This window comes from Podarcis erhardii (genome assembly GCF_964252035.2).
Source record: "Podarcis erhardii genome assembly, chromosome: Z".
In the NCBI taxonomy this organism is placed as follows: domain Eukaryota; kingdom Metazoa; phylum Chordata; class Lepidosauria; order Squamata; family Lacertidae; genus Podarcis; species Podarcis erhardii.
The window spans coordinates 25,358,733-25,378,478 of record NC_138504.1 but is presented as its reverse complement, the minus strand read 5'-3'; the positions used below and the strand labels follow the sequence as shown (position 1 = coordinate 25,378,478).

Below are 19,746 nucleotides of genomic sequence, written 5' to 3'. Positions count from 1 at the left end.
TTGTGTATCAAGGTTCACACTGTCAAGTTATGCAGATGACACTCTTCAACTAGCATTGTTCAGTAGCTCTTGTGTTTCCATCCCGTTTGCTGCAAAATAAGTTGGGCCAGACCAGTGATTTCCGCAAAGGGTAGTTTCTAAACGACCCAAATGTGTCAAATGACTTAACTTGGATCAGTACTGTACCTGGGATAATTGGGTCGGCTCCTTAATTTGCAGAAAAACTGATCCACCTGTCTTGCCAGCTGTTTTGGGTTTAACCAGTTGTGACTCACTTCCAGGTTACAGGGCTTTAGGGTAATGGTGCTAGATTGTGAGCATTGGCTTATTTCTATCCTGGCCCATACACTGAAAGCCTTAACTGTTCTTTCCAGGAAGTAAATCTCAGTAAAAAGAGCCCTGCGGGGTCAGGCCAATGGCCCATCTAGTCCAGCATCATATTCTCACAGTGGCCAACCAGACAGATGCTTGTGAGAAACCCACAAGCTGGAGCCAAGTACATGAGACCAGTTTCCAGCAACTGGTATTCAGAAGCATTACTGATTTTGACTGTGGAGGCAGAGCATAGCAATCATGGCTAATAGCCACTGATTGCAATGCAGCTTGTTCCTGAGTGAATTCATTTTGACTGGAACAAATAAAGTACTGTGGCTTATTTCTCCTACTATATTATTTTTGTTTTCAAGCATAGCCAAACTAACTGGCATTCTGTATTCAAGTCAGTAATTTCTGAAGAGCAACCTGTGTTTGAACCTGTGTTAAAGGCACGTGAGTCATCTTGTGGGGCTGCTCTGTTTTGGTTTTTAATCATTTGGCAATTCTTAGCTGTGACACTAGCCCTAATTCAGCACTTGTAGCTTCATGGTGATACAAATGTAATAGGGAAAGATGGCAAAGCTCCTGTTGTACTTTCCTGTTATATTTTTCATCACTATGTGATGAAAAATCTGTTGAAAGTGATAGATAGATGAATAGATGTGCTACTGAGTCATTGATCCATGTATCAGAGGAGTGGCCAGCATTGTGCCTCCACATCTTTTTTAGACTCCCATCAGCCCCTACCAGCATTGCCGGTGGTCAGGGATGATGGGAGTTGTAGTCCAACAAATATGAAGTAGGCATTATCTAGTCCACTATTGTTCCCTGGATCACTATTGGCACTGGATCTCCAAGATTACTGTTAGGTGCAGTCATTTTCATTCAGGTTGAGAAAGCTCAGGCCCAGAGGCCAAATGTGACCCTCCATGCCTTTCCTTGAATTTGCTATAGGCCACACTGCTCTGCGCCTCAAGCATTATTAGTGCTACCCCTGGTTACGAACTTAATTCGTTTCGGAGATCCATTCTTAACCTGAGGTACCACTTTAGCCGGCACACAATTTCTGTTCTCATCCTGAGGTAAAGTTCTTAACCCGAGGTGGTACTACTGGGTTAGCGGAGATGTAACCCAAAGTTTTTGTAACCAGAGGTACCACTGTATTATCTTTGCTAGCTTGGAATGTTTCCTTGAACTCTGATAAGTCTTTTTTGCTTGCATGGATGGAGTGTGCAAGTGTGTATGTGGAAACTCTCCTATTGGACAAAGGTAAAATTTACATTTGGTGCTCCACCTGCTTTTGGCCCACGGAAAGCGAATGTGGCCCTTGGGCTAAGAAAAATTCCCCACTCCTGTTTTAACTGGAGATGGTGAGCGTTAATCATGGGACAGTATGTGTACAAAGTATGAAGCTTGTCTTTATTGTGTGTTTTTTCTTTCCCTGGGCCTCATAGCGGTACCTTCTTCCCCTAGTCCTTGTGGTTTGCTATAATGGACCAGACCAGGTCTAAAGCAGCTTCTGGTTGGGTCAGTTTAATACCTAAAGGAGAAAATATGAATATGTTGTTAAAAGAAAGAACTTTGCAGAATCGTGGGGCATAGCTGAGTGAAAGAGGGAGCTTAGCTTTTCTTTATCACATGCGCACCCTTGAAAATGCTTATTTTTTTAAAAAGAAGTAGATACTGTTAAAAATGGCTACAAAAAGACAAATCCTTGCATGGATGGGAAAAGAGGTTGTATCTCAATGGCAGAACATAGTTGCATACAAAATGCCTCGGGCTCAGTTGCTGGAATTAGAGAAAGGCCATAGCTCAAGAATTATCTGCTTTGTATGCAGAATGTCCAGCATCTCCAGGCAGGGCTGGGTGAGACTCCTGTCTGAAACCCAGGAGACTTGCTGCTAGTCTCTGTTAGCAGTACAGAGTTACAATGGACTGGCCCAAAACATTTCTCTACCTGAGGTGGAGGATAATATGGTTTCCAACCACCACACCCATTATTTGTACAAAGCTAAGTGGAGCAGCAGTTGAATCTTGCTATGATAGGGCAGTGTCCTCTACTGAATCTCAGAGCAGCTGGCTAGCTCTAGTGACAACAAGGCATGGCATGTGGCATACACAACCCTTCCCTCCCATACCTCATTGCCACCTCTCAGCATCTGCAGCATGAGCAATCTGCTTCGCTATGGTAGGGCCTGGACCAATGCCTGATTTGTTGGTGTGGCGTAAGTGAAACGGAGACCAAAGCATCCATTTGTGGCTCTGGGTATAGAGCAAGCATGGAATGATTTGTTATTTTCATGCTCGGACTATACCAGAGCTGCATCATGTGTGATAAGCTTCATTCACAAATGCCAGTTCCGCATAGGAAGGCTGCATGAGTGCAGGCATCATATCTATGCATGTATGTTGCATGAGTATGTTGTGAGCATACCTGTGATCCACCTTTGAGCTGTGTGCACTCCAGGGTATGCATAGCCTGGAAGCAGATTATGCATCTCACTGAAGCTAAACACATCTGGATCTGGGTCTGGGTCTGAACCTGCTTGGAGCCTTTATAGACCAAAACCACTCTCCTCCAGACCTTTCTGTCTAGCCGACACAACTTTCCTAGGCTTCCATCACTGGCTTTGCTTCACATTGAATGTTTCTTCCTGGCTAGAATGTGTTCCTGAACTCTGAGAATGCCTCTTGCTTGCAAGTAGAAAAACTAACCTTTTTGCATTCACTGGTCCACCCACTTTTGACTCTGCCTCCACTCATCACTGCCCCACCTTTGTCCTGAGAAAGGTTCCCTACCTGCTGTAGGTGCTGCATTGAGTTCTGTGGTGAGCGGGCAAGAAAACATAACGTGAATGACTGCAATAAATAGAGTAGATGGATATTTAGTTTGTTCTTGGACTCATCTATTAGAGTTCAAGCCATCTACAGTAGGTGTCAGTGGTACTAAAATAGGTTTGCTCAAAGGCATTTGTGTATATTGGAACCCTGCCATTAGATTAGGCAAATGCTGATAACTTCTGAACTGTTAGTTGCAGCTTCCTGATTTAAAACCCTTGTATTTTATAATTATTATTTGCTTAGACAAATTGAACAGTACCAAATTTTAAGCATTTGGCAGGAGATCATTATAAGATGAAGGAAGGAGCAGGATTAAGGAGTTCATTGACCTTAGCTAAAAGCAAATAGGCACTGAGCTGTATGCAAGTTGGTTACAGGGAAAGAGACATTTTGTTGATAACTAGTTTTTTGTGGTTTTTTGCAGGGGAGGGGAGCATGTGTGTGAGGGTTTTCTTGGCTAGAGAAAAAGAGGTGCAGTCTTGTGCAGGGTTATGTTCCACCTCTGTGTGACTGTCTTTACCTTATGGAGCTGGCACACCATGCTGTTCTTACCCCACCCTAAGCAAGGCAGAGAGGTGTCAATAGTGCGTGAGAGCATCCCAGAGCCAAGTAAGCAAGACAGAAAGCTTGAAAGCTCTTCCTGCACTAGGGAAAAAAAACCTGTGCAAAAGGAGCTTTTAAGCTCTCTGCCTTGTGTGCAATTAATTCTCACAGGCCTTTTAATGAAATGTGATCCTTTTCCCATGGAATATTTTGGATGAGAACTAATGGCCCTCCAGATGTTGCTGGACTCCCAACCCCAGCCAACACAAATGAAGTTGTGGTCCAGGGACATCTGGAGGGGCTATAAGATATCTCTCTGTTTTAGGCTGTGGTTATGTGTTGTTGGTATGACTTTAATTGGGATGGGAATAGGTGATAATTCAGGTCCTGTGACCCTAAGCTATATTAGTGTTACCTACATGATTCATGGAAACATGAGATATAAATATTATTTTAGAAGGAAGGAGATGGGGTTGTTTGAACGTAGGAAGAAGCTTTGTACACAGACCATTGGTCCATTCAGCTCAGAACTGTCTACACTAACTGGAAGTGGTTCTCCAGGGTTTCAGACAGGGTACAATCCCAGCCCTTAAGATACAGGGACTGAACCTGAGACCTTCTCAGCTGCTCTGTCATTGACCAATGCCACACTTTGGATAATTTCCACCTGGTTGTAGAGAGTAATCCAAATAGGAGCAGCATTAAAAAAAAAACAACTTATCAGTGATGTATGATAAAACCCAAATAACTATTTTAAAAAGATAAAAAATAAGATAATATGAATTGAGTATGTGACAATAAAACTGCCAGTATTGGAGTTCTATACATATGTATCAGGAGTTGCTATTTATTTATTTGCTTAATGTTTTGAAAATTAAGCGGTGATGTCTGAGCTGGGTTTCTCCCACCATTAACCTGTATTTTTTAGGGCAGCCTGGCTCCCTTCATGGTCGCCTTACCAAACTGGGTTCCCTCCAGATGTTGTTGGACTACAACTCCCCTCGTCCTTTAGCATTTGCCCTGTTGTTTGTTGCTGATGGGAGTTGTAGTCCAATAACTTCTGGAGGGCACCTGGTTGGGGAAGGCTGCTCTAGGAATGCAAGCACACTTCGGGTTTTGTCATGCTTCTAGATCCTTTTGTAGTTGTTTGGCTTCCATTGTGAATTGAACTTTGTCATCTCCCTCCTGACCTCAAAAATGGAAGATCTGGGAACTGGAGTGCCACGTGATCACTTTTTTTTGTCAAATGGCATAAGAGGCTGACAGCATGCTATGAAGCTTCAGACAGGAATTTTAGATAATGTTCTGCACCATATGAGATCAATAGACTTCCTTTGAAAGAACAGGTGTGGCACCTACAGAAGTGGCGCTAGAACTGCAAAATTCTATTTCCAATATCAGAACCAACAATTAAAGAAATGTTCACAAATTTAAGAAGTCGTAGAAACTAAAACATTTATTCCTAGGTTCTCTAGTTTTCCCCCTTTTGGTTAATCATTTAGCAATTAAGCATTTAATTCTCAATTATAATTGCAATTAAAAAACAAAACAACCCGAAGTATGCTTCTGTATGTGCACCACTACCACATCACTCAAAGGCAAAATTTCAAAGTAAAAGATCCAGTTGATGGGCTAGGAATTGCATGGTTGTCAAGTATATACTGTAATTATTCCTTCTCAGCCTTTTACTTGCTACTTTAACAAACTGGTGGCGCTATATATACCAAAGTTCCTATCCTTATGACTTCATAAAACTAAGGAAACATAAAGCCAGTATTCCCTGAATCAGAAGCAAAATAAAAATACCTACCAAATGAATTATGCTTTGAAGTGTAGGGCCAAACGATGTGTGAAATTAAACACATGGTTTGAAACAGATGAAACACCTATTTCTGCTTTGGGTGGTGTTGGAGTCCAAGCATTGCCAGCCCAAGACATTTTGCTGCCTGAGGTGAAGTAGAAAATACTTCCCACCCCTGCTGTGCAACTCTCTATAGGCTACAGGCAGGGGCTGGGTGAGCCATGACCATGGTGGCAGCTTCTTCCTCCTCTGAGCCTGGATGTGCTGCTCACAAGCTCACTCTCCTGCTGACCATCTGACAGGTGCAAGGGAGGAAAATACCACTGTACTATGCAGGTGCAAGTGTTGAGTGCAAGTGCCACACTTGTAAGCAGCTTCTGTGCAAGCACCTTGAGGCACAGCAAAAAGTGTGGGGCAGAAGTCCCTTGCATCCCGGGATGAAAGGGCAGATTTTCATCAGGACTGTGAGTTAACCTGTGGTGAAGTCAAGAGCTGACTCTGGTTTTCACAGTGCTTTAGAGCAAATAGGCACTGAATTATCAAGTCAGCCACATTTTCTCCTTGCCCTGCTAGACTAAAGAAAGAGTGCTGCTTGTTGTTCAGCCATTCCATGCAGATTAAGCATGCCTGAACCCACAGATTTTATTTGGCCTAATTAGGTATGCCTATCTTGGGCCAGACTGTTTCATCTGAGAGGTGGATATTGTAAAGTCCCTCTAGATAAAGTCTGAGGCATCTACTTTGGAGGCTTCATTCAAAGTATTTTGGGAGGATGAATGGGATATAAGTTTAATGAATGAATAAATATTTCAGAAGACCAGATGTTTTAAACCATAATGTGAAAGCATTTTTAGAGAGTTGGAAAAGTCTGTGTGTTATAAAATGGGCAGTGTCACCTACATTTTATGATGTCAAGAGCTTTCACAGGTAATGGTTTATGGAGTACCCTATTCCCTGTGGATCAGTGATCCAATTAAAGCATTTTCACAGACTAGAATGAAACTGGAAAGCTTTACTGACTTGTAAATGTTGATTGAGATAGAAGGGAAATGACTATTTTTAACGTAGAAGTACATTCCAGTTGAGGCATATTATATATCCTACTCACTCCAAGCCCTGTCTAATATTATTAATCATTTTCTTTTATTTGTATGCCACCCTTCATCCGAAGATCACAGGGCAGTTCACAACATAAAAATACAGGAACAGGATGGATAAGATGCCACAGTGCAAAATGTTTTTCTTTTGCTGCTATGGCTGGTAGTGGTTCTGTAGGGTTTTCCAAAAGGGGCTCTGCAACATTAGCCTTACTCGGAGAGGCCTGGGATTGAACCTGGGAGCTTCTGCACTGCAAAACGTGTGCCCTACCACTGAGCTATGGTCTTTCCCCATAAGTTACTCCTACACAGGAAGCTGCCTTGTCAGGAAGTCAGACTGCTGATCCAGCTAACTCAGTATTGTGTACAATGAGTGGCAGTGGCTCTCCAGGGTTTCAGAAACAGACTTCTTTTCCCAGCCCTCTCTGGAGATGCCAGGGATTGAGCCTGGGGCATTCTGCGTGCAAATCAGATCTTGTGGCCCTGCCCCATACAGTCATACCTCGGGTTACAGAAACTTCGGGTTGCGCACCGCGCCGATCCCGGAAGTACCAGAATGGCTTACTTTCGGGTTTTGGCGCTTGCGCATGCGCAGAAGTGCTAAATTGCGCTTTGCGCATGCGCAGAAGCACAACTTGCGCAGACGTGACGCTGCAGGTTGTGGATGCTGCGGGTTGCGAACGTGCTTCCCACACAGATCACATTCGCAACCCGAGCATCCACTGTATTGGCAAGTGTGGTGTGGAGGAGAGTGGCCATTAATGGAAGGCACCTCCTCCCCAAAGCATGAAACCACCACTGCCTGGCTGCAAACCACATGCTTCATAGAAATAGCCCCATTCATTGGTTTCCGTGGAGCTACCCCAGAGTGTTTCATATCTCTCTCTTTCTCCACTCTACTGATCCCTCCCCCACCCAAAGAAATAGAATTTCAGCATATTTTTGGTGAAAATTATCTGCTGATAAGGAAAGATCTCAATGGCCATGTTTGCTATGGTAGCTTTCCATTCAAACTGCCAAGAACAATCCGGCCTGAGTTGTAACCATTGTCCAACTTGTGCCTCAAACTTTCCTGGTCACTAGTCACAGGATAATGCATGTGTGTTTTTTTCCAGTAAAAGGTTGGGGTATTTGGAAAAAATGACACAATTTATCTCTCCCTCTCCCCTCCCTAACTAGAGAACTGTTTAAACTTGAATTCAAGATAGCTGTGAGCCCTTGCTTGTTTGTTTTTTGATAAAGCAAGTGATTGCGATTGTGAAATGAGACCTGGTCCTACGATTGTGCTTATTACCTTTGCTCAAACTGAAGAATATTTACAAGGATACTGGCTGGTGGATTTCCCTTTTTGTCTGATTGTGATTTTATACCTAAATATAAATTGATGGAGTTATTGGCTCAGTTTCAAGCTGGCTGTTGATGTGACTTCTATCTGTGTAGGTCCAATGGGGTTTAGGTGGAATAAAGCTTGCAGATAGTTAATGTGAACATTTTTTTTTATTTTTTTCTTTGTTTGGAACCATAATTGTACAGAAGAATGCAATAATTTATGAACAGGAGCTAAATGCACAAGTACTGTAATCTGTTTAGCACATGGATAATACAATAGCCTCCCTGAGTCTAAAGATACAATTAGACAATTCTTGCTTGAAGACTTTTTAGCTAGCCAGTCCAGATTACATTCCTGTAATCTGCCATGGTGCTGGAAATTGCTTCTTGGCAAACCACATTAGTCCCCCAGGATATCAGGCAATTGTAATAAACACCACATCATACAAAAAACAATTCCTCACCCTCTTCCTACTTAATCACACATTTCAATTTATCTTAAACAAGTTAAGAGCCCAGAAATATTATTTGGCTCCCTTGCAGAGCAAGCTTCAGCTCCTCCTTTCTAGCTCTTCACTGGGTCACTCCTCTCCAATGGGGGTCACATTGGCCCAGCTATCTCCCCACCCCCAGCCTCTCTTAAGTGGAAATTGCTTGACAAAAACGTATTTCATTTGAAATAGTGTTGGATGTAGGTCAGGGTTGGGAAACCTGCTCCCCTCCCCCCATGCCAGTTGGGACTGATGGGTGTTGGAGTCCAATAGCACATACCTGTATACAGAGGTGGTTCCCCTTTCCTAACGTAGGCAGAAGGGCTATGTTTCTCTGTGGACATACTGTACAGTGGTACCTCAGGCTACATACGCTTCAGGTTACATACACTTCAGGTTACATACGCTTCAGGTTACATACGCTTCAGGTTACAGACTCCGCTAACCCAGAAATATTACCTCAGGTTAAGAACTTTGCTTCATAATGAGAACAGAAATCATGCAGCGGCAGCGCAGCGGCAGCAGGAGGCCCCATTAGCTAAAGTGGTGCTTCAGGTTAAGAACAGTTTCAGGTTAAGAACAGACCTCCAGAACGAATTAAGTTCTTAACCCGAGGTACCACTGTACTTCACAGCCTTAGTGTCAGTGCTGTTCATGGCTTTTCCTTTACTTGTCTCTCTTCTTGCATATGCTGAGACTTCCCAATCTATGACCTCTGCTCCTCTAGCTTTGCTACTGTCTACCAGGAGAAAGGACAGTAGAGATACCCCACTCCAGAGGACTCAAGAGGAGCACACATTAGTTCAAAAGTAATCTGACAAGCCCTCTATCAGGGATGCAACTTCCTGAAATTTAAGTAGAACTGACTCTGCGCTTTTGCATTTGACCTTAGGACATAAGGGAATAATGGAGGAATCAAAGCAAGGATCAGGATAAGGTTTGGAGCAGCTCTTGGAGTGTGGGGGTGAGCGTCTGTCCATACAGAGTTTGCTGGGTTGCTAAAGGAAAATATCAGTGGTATCAATCCAGTGATATCAGGGGCTTCATTGCCTCCTTGGAAGCCACAGAAAGTGTGTGTGATTTAAGCAGGGAGAGTCACAATTGACACCTAACAAGTTTGCAAAGGCAAGCAGCTGAAGTTTGATTGCCTTCCGTGGACTTTCCTCTTACTGAGTTCAGCATTAAATCTGTTGGGTCCGGTTTTAACTCTTGAAAACGTCCCTAAGGTCAAGCAGGCCAGGAAGAGGTCGGCATGGAATTAAATATATTTGCCCTGGCATTAAGGAAGAGTCATTTGCCCAAAGTCCAGAGGTGACTGGCAAATAGTTGCTGAGGATTAATGAGTAGATGGTGTGATGGATGGGTTTTGGAGATTGCATCAGTGCGAATATATCTTGAGCATCTCCTGGAGAGTTCCAGCTTATCCTCTTCATTGTTTTCCTTCTTTTTATTACTCTGGCAAAACAAACAGGAGGATCTTTATCTTTTGAAAAGGAAATCCAGGCTCTAGTAAGATCGACTTCAAACAAGCAGTCATCTTGGCTTCTTGATGTGCAAGCCACATGGAAGCTGTTTATGTGTAACTGCTCTTCATGGCAGATTTGCTGGTTTTGCTGTGTCACTTCTGTGCAGAGGGAAGGACAAGTTGTAGTGGTGCTGACACAGAAATTGTGGGTTCTCAAGTGATGTTATATCAGGTCCAGTCCTACCATTAGACAGAGTGAATAATTGCTTTAGGTAGCAGATGTTTGCAGGGCAGGGACCATCAGAATGAATCTCACCACTGGTGGTCCATGGAAACCCTGCCATAGAACATAAGGGATATCTTTATTTAATCACAGCTACATCACAGCTACAACCATACTGTATTCCTGATGTAAAACTCTCAATGTCTTATTTTCTCTGGCAATACCAGGCTTCCTCAACCTCGGCCCTCCAGATGTTTTTGGCCTACAACTCCCATGATCCCGAGCTAGCAGGACCAGTGGTCAGGGATGATGGGAATTGTAGTCTCAAAACATCTGGAGGGCCGAGGTAGAGGAAGCCTGGGCAATACTATGCGGAGATGAGATTTTTATTTATTTATTTATTTATTGCTTATGAACAGCATCACAAACGGCTAATGCATGGACTAATGCTTCTCTGGTTGCTAGTGCCCCATCTAGATCACTCTCTGCAGGCCACAAATTGCAGGAAGCAGTTTAATCTTGTAGGTTAAATGTAGGCCAGGCAATTAGCCTGGAATTCTGCCTGCTTTTATTTTCAGCTGATGTTTATAAATTCTTGCTCTCGCATATGGCAACACAAGCCCTCTGGTTTGGCTGCGGTGCTTAGTCAGATAAGCAGTTTTTGAATTAATTGCCTAGAGGCATTTGAGTTGACTAGGATAGGAAGCTGCCTTATACCAAGCCAGAGCATTGGGCTATCTAGCCCTATATTGTCTGCACTTACTGGCAGCAGCTCTCTGGGATTTCAGGCAGGGTTGCTTCCTCAGCCCTACCTGGCGATACCGGGGATTGAACCTGGAGCCTGCTGAGTTAGGCCAAAGGCCTATCTAGTACAGCATCCTGTTCTCATAGTGGCCAGCCCATGGGGAGACTGCAAGCAGGGCCAGGGTACAACAGCACTTTCTCCAGCTGTGATTCCTCACAACTAATACAGTGGTACCTCGTGTTAAGAACTTAATTCTTTCTGGAGGTCCGTTCTTAACCTGAAACTGTTCTTTACCTGAGGTACCACTTTAGCTAATGGGGCCTGCTGCTGCCGCTGCCACGTGATTTCTGTTCTCATCCTGAAGCAAAGTTCTTAACCCGAGGTACTATTTCTGTGTTAGCGGAGTCTGTAACCTGAAGCGTCTGTAACCTGAAGCGTCTGTAACCCGAGGTACCACTGTATTTGGAGGCATTACAGCCTCCAAAAGTGCAGATAGAACATAGCCATTAGGGCTAATAGCTGCTGATGTTCTAATATTGATCTTCATAGCAGATATTCTACCACTGAATTGTGAGTTTTCCATCCTGCTTAATAGGACAACAGGGCTTTCTTTCTTTCTTTCTTTCTTTCTTTCTTTCTTTCTTTCTTTCTTTCTGGAAAGGTTGGGGGGGGGAATTTATCTTCAAACCACTTTATTTTCCCATCCACAAATTTTGCAGATAGAATCTGTTATTTTATTAATTAAAACGCATACAATTAATAAACCAAGCTGTCTTTAATTGAGGACAGCTATAATTTCTACTTGTTGGGGCTGGCGTAGAGCAGGGGTAGCTAACTCCCAAGAGACTGCGATCTACTGAGAGTTAAAAACTGGCAGTGATCTACCCCCTTTTGGTGGGTTCAGGTCAAAGTTGTTGAGCTTTTCTTAGGAGGGGAGGCCCTGTTTCTTTGGGGTTCAGGTTAAAGTTGTTGAGCTTCTTTGAGGTGAGCCAATGATGTACCACAGATGTCCAGTGATCTACTGGTAGATCACGATCTACCTGTTGGATGTGCCTGGCGTAGAGCAAATGTATAATTTTGGGAGTTTTTAAGAGGCTCCTATTGGGATGCAGAGGTTTACAAAGGCTGATCTGGCTTGGTCCAGGTTGTGTGTGTGCGTGTGTGTGCGTGCGTGCATGCATGCGTGCGTCCATGCATGCAACTCTGCTGCATCATTTACCAGAGGTGAGCACATCTGAGCAAACTGCCTGCCTAGTTTGTTCTCACCTGTTGAATCCTGATGTATTCTTGGTGATTATACATTGCTGACTTGCACCACCAGAACTGATCTTTGGTAACTTGAGCAGAAGTAACAAAACAATAGCAAACAATAGTAAATCCCCAAAGTCTTCTCCAAAAGCAATAGAGGGTCAACATGGGCTTAATAATTTACCAATTTCCAAAGGTTTGTCCTGTTACTGTATTGCAGCAAAACCAACGAAGAATCTCTTGTGGCAGACAGACACATTGATTGTATCATAAGCTTCTGTATACTGCAATCCATTTTATCAGATGCATGTGTGTTATCCTGAGTTACAGATACACCCACACCCACACACCCCACACAGTTGGCAGAGGCAGGTTTTAAACAATGAAATCAGAACAAAAGCACAGGCAGTGATAATGTTTTACTGGGGTCAGTTACCAGAAAATAGGGACTCTGTCAGAGCATACAGTATTGACTCTAGACTGGTAATCTTTCAGCATCTCTCAGAATTCAAAAGTGTGCTATACTGACATGTGCACTAGTAGGCAGAGAGATATACAGCAGCCCAGTTCATGATGATCACCATTTGATTCTTCCCCATCCCATATATTGCTTGTCGTTTTAAAAAATACTATTGCAATGAAAACATCAATGTATACTGGTTGCGTTTATCATTGTTGTACAGTGGTACCCCTGGTTAAGAACTTAATTCGTTCCGGAGGTCCGTTCTTAATCTGAAACTGTTCTTAACGTGAGGTACCACTTTAGCTAATGGGGCCTCCCGCTGCCCCGCCGTGGCACAATTATTGTTCTGGTCCTGACATAAAGTCCTTAACCCAAGGTACTACTTTCAGGTTAGCGGAGTCTGTAACCTGAAGCATTTATAACCCAAGGTACCACTGGACTTGGTTTCTTCTTCTTCTCCTTCTTTTTCTTATTATTATCTGTAATATTGAATCCATTAAAAATATATTTTAAAAATTGGATACTGGTTGGTTAAAAAGAGAGAGAGAAAAAACCAATTCACATTCCAAAGGCCTGTCTGAACAATGCAGTTTTCAAAACATCTAAGAGAAGGCAGAGGTGACTCTTGCTGGCAGGAAATCACCTGACAGGGCAGGGCTTACCACACTGAAGTCTCTTTCTCTGGCAAAGGTCAATTGAATCTCAAGGGGGTGGGGGACCACTAAAGGGGCCTTAGTGATTGGATCTCAGTGATTGAGGAATCAGGAATAAGGAATCAGGCAGTCTTCAATGTACTATGGGACCCAGGTTATTTGGATTACTCAACATGGGGCCACCTTTGAAAAATGTTTGGAAACTAGCTGAAAGAGCCATAGCCAGACTGTTAACCAGGGCTGGTCTTACGGAGCATACGACTCCCTTATTATAAAAGCTACACTGGCTACCAGTCTGTTTCCGGGCACAATTCAAAGGCTGGTTATGATATATAAAGCTGTATACAGCCTAGGTCTGTGTTTTCCCATATGAGCTCTGAGATATTCAGGGGAGGCCCTTCTCTCAGTCCTGCCACCCTTCCAGGCATGCTTGGTGGGGACACAGACGAGGGTCTTCTTACTGGCTGCTCCCAGACTTTGGAACAAACTCCCTAGAGAAGCTAGACTGGGTCCCTCCTTGTTGTCCTTCCACCAATAGGATTTTGGGAGCTGACTGTTTTTACTATCTGCATTTTAATAGATTGTTTTTACAATGCTTAATTACTGTATTTTTCGCTCTATAAGACGTACCAGACCATAAGACACACCTAGTTTTTGGAGGAGGAAAACAAGAAAAAAATAATTCTGAATCTCAGAAGCCAGAACAGCAAGAGGGATTGCTGCACAGTGAAAGCAGCGATCGCTCTTCCTGTTCTGGCTTCTGGAATAGCTGTGCAGCCTGCATTCGCTCCATAAGACGCACACACATTTCCCCTTACTTTTTAGGAGGGAAAAAGTGAGTCTTATAGAGCAAAAAATACGGTATGGTACTTTTCAGCTATAATCTTTTATATGTTTTTAGCTATCTGTGTTTTGTGAGCCTCCATAAGTCCCAGTTCTGGGAAAAAGGTGGGATATAAATAAATGGTTAGGGTTTAGGGCCATGGCATAGGGCCCATGCGTTGGCTCCCAAGGAGATAGCAACCACTTCACTTCTCTCTGGGTTTTTTCTTAGGTTGGTATGGCACAGCATCAAGTCAAGTTTTGGCTAACATGTCATCTGAACCCAGGATTGTGGTTAAGGTCTCTCCTCTTTTAATCACCTTCTGTAGCCAAAGTTCATCCTGTGGCTACAGGTCACAATTAAGCAGGAAAGACCTTAACCATGGTCCTGGGTTTGTATGAAATGCCAAGCCAAACCTTTGCGGAACTGCTTTCCTGCATTGACCTAAAAGGCCCAGGTAGGAGCAAAGTGGGTAGTACATTCTCCTCTTCAGGAGGTAACACATTTGTACGATCATGGTAAACCATACTCTGGCTTACTGTGATGTGTAAACCAGGCCAATGTTAATGTTCCCTGTATGTCATTTATGCCATTTATCCCTGTGTGTCAAATACAATTCTGTTAATGCAGTTCATATCACTTACGTTGCTTACGCACAGGCAAGTCGCAGGATGTTTTGATGAGTCAGATGAGAAATAGCAAAATGTGTGATAAGCCCTTTCAGGTTAAAGTAAGAGCTTTTTTATTTTTTATTTTAGGTGCCAGGGTGCCCGCATATGCCATATTAGGGGCCCCAGGTTTAAATTTGCTAGTTTTACCAGTATTAAGAACAGATGAACTCTACTTGTTCCAAAGCATGTCAATGACTATTGGAGACTAGAGCCTTTTGTATAACTATTAATTTGAAGGGTAATTTACACTGTCATTATGACCTGTATTTTTTGCACGTTGTACTGCAGTTTCAGATTACATCAAAGTGTTTCCAAAAGTACAAAAACAATTTTAATAACTTATGCATTAAAATCTAACGAGATACACTTGCTTACGTATATAACTTTGATATTTCAATCCTATAATACCGTTTTGCAAAAGCTTTTGGTTTGAGGGTCAGACCACCAAAGATGAGAAAAAACTTTCTCTGAGTCAACATTTTTCAGTTATGTTTGTTAGTGGGAGTGATATACCACCTAGTAAGCAATTGGAAAAGTTGTCTGCCCCATTAATGTAAAGGGATTTTAGGGCCATCAAACCACATTTTCCACATCAAAATTTCTTTCTCTTTCTACTGTGTGTTTTCCTGTAAAACACACAGTAAAGGCCAGTTTGTTCAGTATTAGTTAACCTTTGTCCATGAAACATCATTTTCTTCACCTCTTTTACTGTGGAGGGAGGCCTTATAGGGCTGTGCTTAGTGCAAATTGCTTGGAAGAACTATCTGTAGATGGGGTTATACAGTAAATGTAAGAACTGGGCACATACATTGTATGATTGACAGTGACACCCTCCCCCCCCCCAGATAGGCCCGTCCTGGTACCCAAGTTCCCTTTCAGCGGAGATGCCAGTGACTGTACCTGGAACCTTCTGCATCCAAAGCCGATGAGCTATGTCTCCTCCCGCCAACCCCTTGAAAAATTATATAGTACAGTGGTACCTCAGGTTACATACGCTTCAGGTTACAGACTCTGCTAACCCAGAAATATTACCTCGGGTTAAGAACCTTGCTTCAGGATGAGAACAGAAATCGTGCTCCAGCGGCGCGGCGGCAGTGGGAGGCCCCATTAGCTAAAGTGGTGCTTCAGGTTAAGAACAGTTTCAGGTTAAGTACAGACCTCCGGAACGAATTAAGTTCTTAACCTGAGATACCACTGTACTCATTCAGCTCGTAGAACTGCAACCTATGTCCACCTTACAGATAGGTAGCCGTGTTGGTCTGCCATGGTCAAAACAAAATAAAAAAATTCCTTCCAGTAGCACCTTAAAGACCAACTGAGTTAGTTCTAGGTATGAGCTTTCGTGTGCATGCACACTTCTTCAGATACACTGCTGTCCACCTTGTTCCATTATACTAATTGGATAGAGCAAAACGTCCAGAGGCTTCATATCCCCTGGATTTGGTATACAAAGATAGCCTTCTGGAACAGGGTTCAGACAGCCTTCTGGAACAGAATTATCCTATGTATGTCCTTATCTCCAATATCTCCAAGATCAGTGTTCTTTCCACAGCAACCTTTACTAGGTTAGATTAGGCAAGGAGCATGAATCATCCAAGACCACTCAATGAGCTTCAAAGCTGAGTGGAGACATGTCTCTGGTCGTTCCACATCGAAACTCAACAGGGAGCAATCTGCAGTGAGATCTCCAAGATTCTAGCAGCTGCTCGCTTTGCTTTTGGAAAAGACAGCAAGTTTGCACTGTCAAGCTATTAAGCATTTAATTAAACAATAAGTGGGTGAGTCATTATGCCATAAAATTATTACTAACTCTATCCTGCAATCAGGGTGGAGTTTTACTGAAAGAACATAGCCTAGAGGGATGGGGGGGGGGAACCAGTCTGCATATCTGGCAACTGTCCTTGTTTTACGAGTTGTAGGGCATGACTGTGCCTTAAAATAGCCTGTGGTCCTTACATTGTATGTGGAATGTCCATCTCTCTCTCTATGCACTGAAACTACCTCTAGGCAAAGAAAGTTTAAACACTGTGTTAATTAGATTTCTTATTCGCATTTTACCAAGTCTTCCAAGCGACTTGCATTAAAAACATTAACATAAATTCATTATATAAATATTTATATAAAACATTAACGTTCTCATACAAACACCTACAATTCACACACATACATCCCTATACAAAAGGAAGCTTTGGCAGCACACTCACAGCAGAACAAAATTGGCTCAGTCCATCAAAAGTCTGGGAGGAAAGGCAAGTCTTTACCTGGTGCCAAAACGATGTCAGTGAAGGCACCAGTGAGACTTTTCTGGAGAGAGCAACTGAAAAGGCCTCCATTAGCTAGACATCTTCTCTGAGCCTCCCTCAGAGAGGGGACCTGGGAAGAAGCCTCTGAAAAGAAATTAAGGGTCTGAGTAGATTTGTTTTGATTTGGTATCTCTATTCCACTTTTCCAACAACAATGTTGAGCTCAAAGCGGCCCGCAATAATGACTATAGCGTTAAAAATTACCAAAACGTTTCAGTCAATACAATCATATATACTTAATAGTTCTCCTTCATAGCAACAAACACTTGGAATATATATATATATATATATATATATATATATATATATATATATATATCACCAAAGGGGAAAAAACTGCTCTGCAATTGCTGCCCATTCATTTTTAGTTCTGTCCTTTGAGGAAAAAGAGAAACAGTTTGTTTCATCTTCCACATGACAGCCCTCCAGATATTTGAAGCCAGCTATCATGTCTCCTTCTAATCTTCTTTTCTCCAGGCTAAACATACCCTAGCATGACCCTTATTTTCTCTCTTCCTGAGCTGTAAGGGAAGTAAGTGTATGCAGAAATGGACGAACAGTCAGACTGCTTGATCAATGAGTAGACAAGGCAAAAGAGAAGTTTTCATCTGCAGAAGTTTTTAGAGAGATGTCAGGCCTGAAGAAAGGGTAACATAGGACCTTCTAGTACAGTAATTTCCAAAACTTTCCCCCCTCCATGGTGTGCTTGAAAATTGCTGAAGGTCTTAATAAGGGCTTTTTTTAACGCTTGAGACAGCATTCCTGGTGATGATTATGTTGGCTTGCAGGGTTTCTGAGCTGGGGAATCTTTCATCCAGTGCCTAGTTGTGTATATTCTGTTAGGATAACATGGTCCTTTGACTGGATCCATCGTTTGTTCCTAAGGTGAACTCTCTTTTCTATGGGGTGCAGGAGGAGGTGTTACCGTCCTTCTGCCCTGATCTGAAGCAGGATAGGATATGGGCAATGCATGCATTGAACATTCACAGGGCCCTTCCATTTTACTTGGACAGTAACCCTCTAGAAATTGGAGGCGCTGCTAATCTCATTTTGGGGTGCTATACCTGGGCAGAAGGTCTCCACCTCTACTACTTCAAGGTGGCTTAAGGAAGCTGTTGTTCAGATTTACGTGGCCTCAAACGTTCCACCAGGGGGGCTTATGGTCCACTTGCTACAGGGGGCAGCCAAATCCCTGTAAGAATTTCTTGGTGGCGTAGATTAGGTTCATAGTTGCTTCTTTTCCACCCAGGTCCTTTTCAACCCCCTCTCAACCGCATGGTCTTTATTCTCCCCGGGGAGGGGATTCAACAGCATCCATTTTGGGACACCCTGTACTGTACTTTGAAATCTATGAATGCTTCATTTCTGTCTTATCCAGCTAATGAATTAGGCCTGCTGGATTGCGGAAAAGCCCTTTGGGAACATAGGAAAGACCCGCCTGCTTTATCTGTGTTAAATCTTCCATTTGGTCTGCCACAGCCTCAATTTTCTCTTAGCTTGTGGGTGTATTTTTGGGAAAGGACAGAGAGAACTTTAGTACATTTTTCAACCTAATAAAGAAGTTCAGAATGACACTGAAGAGCTTATGTGAGACTCATGTGGAAATTGTACTTGGCACAGAAAAACCTAATCAGAAACTTGATGTGGACTTGCAAATTGTGAGGGTTGATTTTTTTTTAAGGAATAGCATGTTTCTGTAGTGACTTTATTGTCATTTATTTTGTATTCAAAGGCATAATACCTGACTTTAAAAAGTATACATACAGCTCTGTAATCATCAATCTTTCAGAAAAAATAGTGTCCCATAAGGATTAAAAACATAACTTGCACTCAGAAACATGACTGCCTCTGAATATTGTATTTAATGTATATTTTATTACATTTACTGACTGCATTTAACCACTTTAAAAAAACCACAACCCAAGGACTTCATTTAAAAATGGTTAGTGTGTGTCTTAATTCTACTGGAATTGATACATTCAGCAGACATAACTATATCACTGTAACACTATTTAGGTACTGATTGCATGTCAAAATATTCCCTGCTGCCTACACATATCCTAGTTCCTCTTTTACTTCTGTAATTTTTGGCACCCCCTCTTATGTGCGGATGGAGTTGTTTGGGCACATAAAGATCCACAGTTGGGTGTTATAGGCTAGCAACCATCCTCAACCTGTGACCCTCCAGAAGTTGTTGAACAATAACTCTCACCATCTGTGACCGCTGTCCATGCTAGAGGGAGGACTGATGAGAGTTGTAGTCTAAAACATCTGAAGGGTACCATGTTGGGAAGGGTTGACATATAGATAGGGATAATAACTACTGGTTGACCCTAAAAAAGATTTACCCTATATAGGCTATATAGTCTATATAGCTTGTGATAGGCTCCAGGTTGTTGAAATTAATTGATGTTTATACCATGCTTCCAATATCACTGAGATGGGTGTATGTGTATTTGTGTGTACACAACACACACACACACACACACACAGAGAGAGAGAGAGAGAGAGAGAGAGAGAAGATATCTTTATATATTATATCCTGTGAAACTTTCCAAGATCTTCATGGGGCAGGGTTCCCAAATCTGAATGCAGGATGTGATCTCTCTCTCTCTCTCTCTCTCTCTCTCTCTCTCTCTCACACACACACACACACACACACACACACACACAACCAGCTGTATTTGTTCATTTTGTAACTGTTAAGAAACACTATGACTTTTCCTCTCATTTTT

At 42.6% G+C, this 19,746-nt stretch overlaps 1 protein-coding gene across 4 annotated transcripts in view; it reads left to right on the top strand.

Annotated features, from left to right (window-relative positions):
• COL4A6 (collagen type IV alpha 6 chain) overlaps positions 1–19,746 on the top strand; it is a 173,782-nt gene that overhangs the window by 5,560 nt on the left and 148,476 nt on the right. The gene's annotated exons all lie outside the window — the stretch shown is intronic.